The 10,417-nt window shown below is 42.7% G+C and overlaps 1 long non-coding RNA gene across 2 annotated transcripts; it reads right to left on the reverse strand.

Annotated features, from left to right (window-relative positions):
* Window positions 1-1,020: 1,020 nt before the first annotated feature.
* On the reverse strand, window positions 1,021-10,110 carry LOC133042580 (uncharacterized). 2 transcript variants are annotated; one of them, XR_009689521.1, is made up of 4 exons: window positions 9,968-10,110; window positions 6,921-7,044; window positions 4,019-4,128; window positions 1,021-1,910 (listed from the first exon to the last, which is right to left on the reverse strand). It is a non-coding gene; the product is annotated as an uncharacterized LOC133042580 (long non-coding RNA). The 2 variants fall into 2 exon arrangements; XR_009689520.1 differs by lacking the exon at window positions 4,019-4,128 and having other exon boundaries at window positions 1,027-1,910.
* Window positions 10,111-10,417: the final 307 nt, after the last annotated feature.

Below are 10,417 nucleotides of genomic sequence, written 5' to 3' on the forward strand. Positions count from 1 at the left end.
TGACTCCCCTTCTGATCTCATGTCTTCCGGGCCCAGGCTCTTGACTTCCGGGCATGTCTGACCCTCCCTTCCTCGTGGCCTCTCTGCTGAAGCAGGGGAGGTCAAGAGAAGGTCAAGGGGATCTTCTGTTTCAGGCCTTGCTAAAAGGATTTTGGAAGAGCATTTATCGAAGTCCTCAAGCTTATATTTTCCCTTTTTTTCAGAATCCTGGTAGAGGGCCATAAAGGCCTGAACATAGGGAACTTTCTTGTATTTACCCACACGTTTGCAGTATAGACTGAGCTGTAAAATGGTGTTGTGTCCAAGTGATCCTGACTGGGGCCATTTTTCCCCTCCTCCCAGGGAGTAAGTAGGCCAGTACTGAGTACAGTATTTGATAAGTTTTTTTTTTTTTTTTAACCCTCCCAGTTGGTGTCCCTCCCAGTTGGCCAAAAGACAACCGAGCGGGTGTCTAGAGGGAAGCTAGGCTTATTTCCCATTTTAGCGACGGTATAGCCTATATCTCGTTCCCAAGGGACCAGTACTGGGGCGGATGCCTCTATATCTGACTCTAGAGAGATTGTAAGCTCTCTCCTGGTCCCAAAGGGCCTGATTGTATAAGCACCAAAGGAAATGTTCGGTAGTAAGCACAATCAATGGGGCTGTAGGGCTGGTCCCAAAAGGTAAATTAACCCCTAAGGATGTATCTAGGGTGTTAATTTTCACCCAAGACCCGGTGCGACTATACTGAACCCCGTCAATCACTTCTACGTGGAAGCACTCAGCCAAATGCGCAATTAAATGGCTGAATTTATAGAAACAGGGCACCCGATGGAGGGCTTCTAACGCCCGATCGTCTCCCCAGGAACAGAAAGCACAGTTGATGGGGAGCAGAGGGCGTAGCCTCTCTGAAAATCTCTTATAAAGACCCAGAACTTCAGGTCCAAGTATTGACAGACAGAGTAAGCGGAAATAACTTGGGTCTTTAAAGAGAGGGAAGAGGGCCAGGTTGAGAGAAAAGGAATGGGACGAGACAGAAGGTCTAGGAGTGGGGGAGAGAGAGAAAAAAAAGGGGTGGCCTTACAGACGTCTCCTGCCACCTGCAGACACCCAGGCGTTACGGGACTTTTCCCTGGGCTTCCAGAGAAGGGAGGACTGGAACTCGGCCCTACCAGAACCAGAATTCGAGTTCTCTGCCAAGAGGAGGTGATCAGTCTCCAATCCTCAGCTTAAGCTGAGGCCCTTCGACCAGATTCCTGCGTCCAGGACCGGGGGACTAGAAAAACGGGAAGGATAGGAAGGGCTAAGGAGAGGAAAGAGAGGGGGAAGAGGAGGGAGGTCAATAAAGTCTCTTGTTCCTTACCGGTCGGGGCACTCTGGCCAGTTGTCCGCGTCAGGAGGAGACCAGGGACAAAAGGGTCCCAGTTGCGGCCGCTGGGTCTGGTCCATTGGCAGGCAAGCTGGCCCCTGAGAACCCCGAGTGGTCAGGACGTCAGTCTCAGCGAAGAAGATGTCCCTTCGTGGTCGCCAGTTGTTGTAGGAAGGGGGACCCCTTCCAGGGCCCGAAACTGGGCTCTTGTCTAACACTCGGAAATGAATTGTCCGAGGAGACACATGCTGACAAAGCAAGAGATTTTATTGGGAAAGGGCACCCGGGTGGAGAGCAGTAGGTAAGGGAACCCAGGAGAACTGCTCTGCCGCGTGGCTCGCAGTCTTGGGTTTTATGGTGATGGGATTAGTTTCCGGGTGGTCTTTGGCCAATCATTCTAATTCAGAGTCTTTCCTGGTGGCGCACGCATCGCTCAGCCAAGATGGATGCTAGCAAGAGGGATTCTGGGAAGTGGACGGACAGGTAGTGTCTCCTCTCGATCTTTCCCGAACTCTTCCGGCTGGTGGTGGCCTATTAGTTCCGTATTCCATATCAGGATCTCCTGCCATAAAACAACTCATGCAAATGGTTACTATGGTACCTGACCAGGGTGGGCGGTTTCAATCAGTGTGCTTCCCCTAACACTACTGCTATGTGATCCCCAAAGTCTGGGCCCAGGCCCTCTTCGTTCTCTGCTGCTCTTCAGCGCCCAGTGCAGGGTCTCCTGCAAGACTGGTGCTCTGCCTTTGTTGAATGGTTAATAGAATTTTAAACTATCCCATCATCTGAAATTATTTAGAAGTTTATTTGGACTTTACTAATCTAGATTCCCACAAGACAGTTTATTCCTAGAGTTCTTGGCTTGTAGTTGCAGCAGGTCTGGCCCTGGAAACAAGAAAGTAACACTTGCTCCCTTGCCTTCATAAATTAATTCTTCACACCAGGTTGCTTCAGTTTTAACTTTAAGCACAAGATAACCAGAGTGAATACACTGCGAATACAGAACCCTGGGTAGGCAGGAGCCTTGTGATATCAAAAAATTTCTAATTGCACACATGAGGCCGTTGACTGGGGGGAGCACCACATGAGCATTGTGAGTTAAGTTTTATTCGAGGAAATGAGAGCTATAGCCCAGGAGACAGCATTTCAGTTAGCTCTGAAGAACTACTCCAAAGTGGTAGGGATGGAGGTCTGTGTTGCATGTAATTTTAGTGAAGATGGGGTACATAGGCATTTTGGCAGACTTGCTGCTAATCACAAGGAGCAGATGTCATCACTGATGCTTTTAGTACTTTTCTAGCTATGGGGAGATATAGGAATTGGGCTTATAAAATCTTCTGAAAATATCTGTCTGAAGACCAGTTCTACGGGTTCTTCCCAGAGCACAAGTTTGCTCATTCTTGATCTCCACCCTGAACTCCTTTCAGGGGATGTTGAAGGTCAGCAGCTGCAAGGGCTCATGATTTAATCTTTGTAGAAGTAGATAGATGGCAAGTGCCAATTTGTACTTGGCAAAGCATTCAACAAATGCTTATTAAACGAAATCAAATTCAGAATACAAACTACTGTAACCATCCTAGAAGTTCACATTTCCCAAAGTCATGACAAGAGTTGTTGCCTGTTTTCTTCAGCCTGGGAATTGGAGGTCTTTGTGGGTTGCCCAGATTAACCTTAAATCACCTAGTCATTTGCAAACACCTCTGTTGCATAACGGGCCTTGGTTATGATTTATAATGAGTGCCAAGTCTGGTCTGAGGCCTGGAAGAATTTCCTTCTATCTTTCATTTGACCTGCAATATCTGGGGGAAATCCAGAAGTAAATCCTATTAAATATGGAACTGTTTTGTTCTGCAATTTTATTTCCTTGTACTATTTTCAGTACAGTTACAAGTCCATTGCCTTCTCCCCACCCCCCACAAAAAAAAAAAAAACAATAAAAATAAATACTTGCTCTCTAATAAAAGAGAATTAGTTTAACTGTACTTATTTTACCCTGAAAAACAAGGGCAACACAGTGGCATTTCCATACTGATGTAGTTCGTTGGGAAGATGGCAATATTTTCTAGAGCAGAACTAAATTTAAATGTGAAGAAAGCATCTAACCCTACATTCCTGAGAAATGATATCTATATAATTTACAAATTGAGGAACTATAACACATCTTCAGAGCTGACAGAGGTGAAAGGGGAACTTTGAACTTGGTGACAGTCTTTACAGCCATCGGCACTTACTACAAGGCATCTCCTTGGTGTTATGTCCCACCATAGTCACTAAAGACTACTTAACTCCACATCCTAAGAAACATCATAGTCAAAATTAGGGATTTCTCTATGACAATCTAGGTGGCTATCCTCTAATAAAAAAGTGAAATAGACTTTGTTTAAATTAGTGGTTCTCAAACTGTGGTCTGGGCCCAGAGACATCAAATCTTAAGGGCACTTCCCAGAAGTGCAAATTCAAGGGGCCCCACCCCAAGCTAAGAAGTCACCTGGGCGATTCTGGTCAATGCTGAAAGCTTGAAAATACACTTTTTCAGTACTTTTTCCCCCCTAAATTACATATAATTCGTAGATATGAAACTGGGTGGAAATAGACTTGCTTTGGTGAAAACTCTCCATTCCTGGTATTCCCAATGTTTGTAAATCACATGGCTAAGGAAATTGTACCTACTGTTCATGGACCTTCCCAAGGGTTTCTTCCTTCATGAGGCTTTCTCAGTCATTTGAGCCATGATCTGATGTTTTGTTGCTCTTGTTCACATTCAAAGATGCTATTCGTGACTGAGGGTGTGAAAGGAAAGACTTCTCCCACAATCCTTTCCAGACAGGAAAGTCACCCGGAATTGTGCACCACTGCTGCTTCTGGGGGCCCCAACCTTTAGTGACTGTTTTTTATTTTTCATTTTTCCCTCTGAACTACCCACGCAGAATGCCAAGCTGATCTTCAGACTCCATTAGTTTCCCAGCATTTCAAAGCTAGTCTGTATTTTCTGAAACTTCTTACTGTTTTGTTTTAAAAAAAAAAAAAAAAACTGACAAAGTTTATGTAAAGTTACTTTATGATCGTGTTAAAGAAAAAAAAAAAAACCTGGAACAGTAAGGAATTTAATTCTTTTGAGACCAAACAACAAATGTAAAAACACATACCTTGCTCTGTCCACCCACCTGCCTGCACCAGAAGTATTTATAGCAAAATACTTGAAAAGCAGAAAAGTTGCTTTTAGCTTCTCAAATTCAGTAACCATTGAAATCCAAGTAATAAAGGAATTGTATGTGCAATTAAAATACCTTCCCAAAGTCACTTCCAACATTTCTGCTCTATTTAATATTAAGAATGAAACCTGTTGGTGCAGACTATCCAAATAGAAATGAATTTTAATTAGAAATTTAATCTCTTATATTAAGCCACAACATGTGTTTGTGCTACATTGCTTTTATATGTAGATGCCTTTCATTCTATCTGACAATACATAAAAATACCAAAGACATTTAAATGATTGTTTTAGGCCTCCTTGCTCAAATTTTCAAGAATTTACTTGAAAATAACTTATCTGATAATGGACTACTGATTCCTACATCAACACTTTTTCTCTTTTCCGTTGGTTTGGAAGTCTTTATACTCAAAGAAAGCTATGCAGCTAGCCCCTTGACCACCCAAACTGAGAAGTCTTAGGATTACCTATCTTGTTGCATATGCCTACCTCTCTAATTATATACTATGTAATATTAAATTGGCCAGATGGTTTTTAAAGTGATGTATCCATTTTATTAATAAGTAAATTGATAGATTCAGTGAAAATAAGAATAAGAAAAAAAGGACAATTGAGAGCCAAGTTAAGGAGCAAATTTCATTTCTAAAATCACCTAAGATATTGCTGTATTTATGCTCATATGTTTTTATGTCATGGATCTAAGATGTTGATGAATAAAATAGTTTATTACCATAAACACTTAAATAGATGAAATAACTATTTTGAAGTGATGACATAAATTGCTTTATCTTAAACAATTGATAATTATTTAATGACTGTATAGTTATCTTTGCCTCCTTTTTCACTTTCCTTGGAACCTGTCTTCCTCCACATATCAGATTTTGGCCCCTCTCTAATAGATTGAATTACAGAAGTTAGAATCATTTCCTTATGACAAATACTTACATTTTATCTTAGTTTCAAAATTTGCAAAACAGGCTGCTTTCTGGAACTCAAGTATCATTATGTGGTTGATAAGTTTAGGGAAGAAATTGCCATAATAAGCTAACTTTATATCATAGGTTTATATATTTTAAGTTACTAACATAATATAGTGAAGATATTTTTGTTGACAAAAATAACACTTTAGATACTCTATTTCCATGAAAACTTTCAGCTCTTTTTCCTCTCCTTCTTTCTCCAAGGAGACAAGTTTTCACCATCTTTTCTACTGTGGCAGTCAGGCACTAATAAATAGAAACAGGAAGTTATTCCATTTTTAGAGCTCATTAAACGTTAAGAGAAGAGAAATCTAACCCTCATCCTTTTTTTGTTAAACTTTTTATTTTGCACTGAAGTATAGCCAATTATGGCTTCCCTGGTGCCTCAGACAGTAAAGAATCTCCCTGGCTAACACTTCATGCTTCCAATGCAGGGGGCACTGGTTCAATCCCTGGTCAGGAAACTAAGATCCCAGAAGCTATACAGCCAAGAAAAGTTAAAAACAACATCAGTCAAGAGCCGCATAATAACATTAAAAAAAAAATCCAAAATTGAGAGAATTTTGCACTGCAAAGATAATGAGAATGGTTATTTTAGGACAAAGGGTAACATAGAGTAACACTGAAATATTAACAGGTTGTTCATGGTGTGCTTCTGAAGAACAGAGATTGTCTCATCTGAACGTAGGGTACAAAGGGGTAAGGGGACTAAGTCTGACTGCAGCTGAATTTGGTGTCATTAGATTCTCACAGTCACAAAGAGCCAAGTTCATTTTCTTTATGTGCCATTGACCCCAGAGCCTCCCATCAGAGCTAAAAAGTCTACTGTGTGTCACTGTTGCTTTGAGAGTTTATTATCATCCGAGAGTTTGCCTCAGTGAGTCACAGTATAAAACAAAGTGTGTGTGTGTGTGTGTGTGTGTGTGTGTGTGTGTGTGTGTGTTTGAGACTTGGCATCTGAATTCTGAAAAGAAAAGGATAAATTCCCTGGTCAATAAGCCTATCTTTACTGACCAAAACTGAACCATAGCAATGAGTAGTCTAGGCACTGAAGTGGTAACTAGTATTTATAGATTCTTCCTGCTCTAAATAGGTTGATAATCTTGAACACAGTAATTAGGAGGAATTGACTAGAACCAACTGGCCTTTGAACAGAGTGTTTTTAAAAATGTCATTAGATGGAATAGTTTGCTAAAAATAATACTGAAAATATGGGTTATGTCAACAAATCCATTATTAGGGCAGAACAGAGAATTTAAGTGAAAAATCCTAAAACAAGGCCTGGGCCTAAATAATCATCAAGCACCTATTCCATTTAGCAAAAATGCTAGATAAATCAGAACATGATTTAAATTCTATGCTTTTTCAAGGAGATACTTACAGAGTCTGGTCCACCCCAAACACTCTGGACGAGTATTCAGTGTAGCCCAATCTGGAGGTCACGGTTAGGTGACGGAGGCAGTCCAAAAGCACAGGTGCTTGGATCACATGGCCCCCACTGCCCCCTGCCAGGATGAGACATAAACCAGTACATGACACAAGCAGCACCTCAGCTCTTCTCCTCCACCTGGTCCCTCACACTGCCCGAGACTGGGAGAACCCAGAGTGGACGCCTCCCTGGCCTTGTCCACACCTTCCACCACTGTGTGATGTTTTAACCTGATATTCCCTCTGCTTCTCCATGATATGTCCTGTTGGCCCCAGAACTAGCACTGTGTTTGAAAAAACTTACTATAAAGGGATTCACATCGAGATGCTTCACATACAAAAATCAACTTGGTTTCCTTCCAGGAGTATTTTTACCAAGACAACTGTTGAAAAAAGCTAGAATCCTTACAAAGGAATTAACTAACAGAGTTCTAATCACAGAGGACTTCAATCTCAGTAGTAAGCCCCTACAGAAGGTTACAGGAGGAGGGCTTTCTGTTTTCTGAGCTTCCTTCAATGTCTGCTTAAATGGCTGAAAGATGAAATACATCTCTGATACTGGTTTGTATTTTTATTCTGCATCTTTTCCTTTTCCCTTGATCTGTTTAAGCAGGTAGCCAAGTCACGTGGCTCCTCACTTTGTTGCAGAGATGAAGTTGTTGGCAGGACAGAAAGATGATTTTGTTTGCATAATAGTTACACCACAAGGCTTCCCCAGATGGGAATGAAACAGATGACCCGGGTCCAGTGAGCAGCAAAACAAAACAAAAGCTTTTTTACCAAGCAGGGGACAAGACCTCGGAGGAAATGGATGCACAGTATAGCTAGAGAGGCTGGTCTTTTACGCTTGACATTTCCAGCTTCACTACGTTTTCTCATGCCTGTAGGGTAGAATGGACTCAGTAGAACCTCAAGGAGTGAAGGGTCCACACCAGCAGGGACAATGGGCATCTTGGCAGAAAGCACTGTGAGATGACGGCCCCCGACCAGGAGAGCCACCTCGAGGATTTGACCTCACCAAGAACCCAGAATGTTTCATCTATATGGACATGTGCATGCATGCTAAGTTGCTTCAGTTGTGTCCAACTCTTTGTGGCCCCATGGACTGTAGCCTGCTAGGTCCTCTGTCCATGGGGTTCTCCAGGCAAGAATACTGGAATGGGTTGCCATGCCCTCTTCCAGGGGATCTTCCCTAACCAGGGATCAAACCCTCATTTCCTGTGGCTCCTGCATTGCAGGCAGATTCTTCACCGATGAGCCACCGAGGAAGCCCCTTTATGGACACAGGAGATCTGAATGTGTAGTTCAAATTGAAATTTCTCAGTAGTTCCAGAGATTATCAGCTCACACTCAAAATTCACTTGACTAGGAAAGAATATTTGTTTTAACTCAGGCTCTAAAATTGCACAATCTGCTGCGGTTTGAACTGCATTCCAGCATACCACTGGAGAATGTTGCTGGGCAGCTGTCTGGTGGTCAGACATTCTCAGGCCACAGGCTGAAGATAACCATACATCCTGGTCTGTTTGTGGCCGTCCCAGGTGATGACTGTCCTTCCATCATGGTTATTAGTAGAGAACCCTTTCATGGTCAAGTGTGCAGATATGGAGGAGACACTGTGTAGCTCCCTGATACAAAACCCTCTCTACTACTCTTAAGCTGCACAGGGGAGACGGCCGCTCTCACAACACAACACTGCACTGGCTCCCAGAACACAAGTCTATCAGGTGAGCTCCAGGTCGCTGTCCTCAGTGGGCTGGCTCAGCACTCCAGACCCCACCATATCAACATATGCTCTGCACGACCCTTACCATGGCGAGAGAGAGCTCTTCAGCTGTCTCATGCCAGCAGATGAATAATCCAACTTGCTGGCCAGAATTACTCTCACAGCTCAAGCTACTGGCAAAGGTTGTGGATGGGGGGCAGTAATTTTCCAAGAAGAAAAGAGCAGAATATGAGTGTGAAAAGTCTCCCTGCTAGATATTCAAGCCAGAAGCCCAGGAATCCTGTTTACTGCTGTGTTATGAAGCTGAGAAATGTGCTCTCGAATGGGAAGGTGAGTTCTTAGCCACTTCCTTCACGCTAAACCACAATTCTAGTAACAGCTGCTCTTATGAGGATCCCAGGCCCAGTTCTCAGAGACAAGATAAGAGGGTTTAAGTTTTTGTTTGCCACTGAACAGGTTAAAGAAGCAGCAGCAGACAAGAAAAAAAAAAATTGAAAATATGACTCAAGATCCTTTCAGTCTGAGAACGGAACAATAAAAGTCATGAAACAAAACAAAACAAAAAAAGTCATGAAACAGAAATGCATCCAGCGTAAATGTATATGTATTGCCCCTAACTTAGCTAATGAAGAAGTGAAAGTGTTAGACAGTCACGTTCAACTCTTTGTGACCCCATGGACTGTAGCCTGCCAGGCTCCTCTATCCATGGAATTTCCTAGGCAAGAATACTGGAGTGGGTTGCTATTTCCTTCTCCAAAGGATCTTCCCGACCCAGGGATTGAACCCTAGTCTCCCACATTGCAGGCAGATTCTTCACCATCTGAGCCACCAAGGAAGCCCAGAGCTCCCTCAGCCTCCTGCCTGCCGTGTGAGGACACAAAGAAGCCGGCAGTCTGAACCCAGAACTGCGCTTCATTCGTTGTGAGCATCGGAGCGTGGCAGCCGCCCTGAAGTTCATCATCAGATCCTCCTCACCCAGGGGTTCATCTATAACGGTCTCTGGAAAGGCTTTTATAATTTGCATTTTTCAATTGTATCAAAGTCACGCGTGTCATGGTGAATAAGAGCCAAATCTTGGCTGTAGAACTGAAAACATCAACAGTTCCTTCACCCATCCTTCCTTATCCCTGACCCACTGTCCTCACCACTCCTTTAAAAATGCTTAGGGCACTCATTTCTTTTTCTAAAACCACACATAAACCGCTGTTCATTGATGATCACAGGCAGACGCTGTTATCCTCTCCTGACAGCAGACATGGAGATGGTTCACTTACCTCACTGCTGCTCCCATGCGTTTACTCTTTTGCATTTATGTCTCCTACCACCATTTCCGTCTTTAGGACCATCTGTGTCAGCCCTCGTCTCCTGTTGCAGCCTCGTACTTCCTTCCACTGACCCTGCACCTCTTCCCTTCCCAGTTTACAACCTCTGCGACCTCTCAAGTTTATCATTTTTTTTATATTTGTAATACAATTATAATGATAGTGAAATTAGAAGCGTTCTTCCACCTGGGACTTTATAACCATAGATTCAAAAAAGGACTTAATGAGAAGAATGACTAGAGAATGAGGATTGTGTAGTTTACAGTTCAAGCATGCATAATTTCTTGCCACAAATTTTGCATACCATAGATTAATGGGCTTTAATTGGCTCTTCTAAGTGAGCTTTGAATATCTCTTTATTTAGAATTGTGGAGAGCTTTAGCCAGCTGGGTCAGTCTGTTG

The sequence above is a fragment of the Dama dama genome, chromosome 21 (genome assembly GCF_033118175.1).
Source record: "Dama dama isolate Ldn47 chromosome 21, ASM3311817v1, whole genome shotgun sequence".
NCBI classification, from domain to species: Eukaryota; Metazoa; Chordata; class Mammalia; order Artiodactyla; family Cervidae; genus Dama; species Dama dama.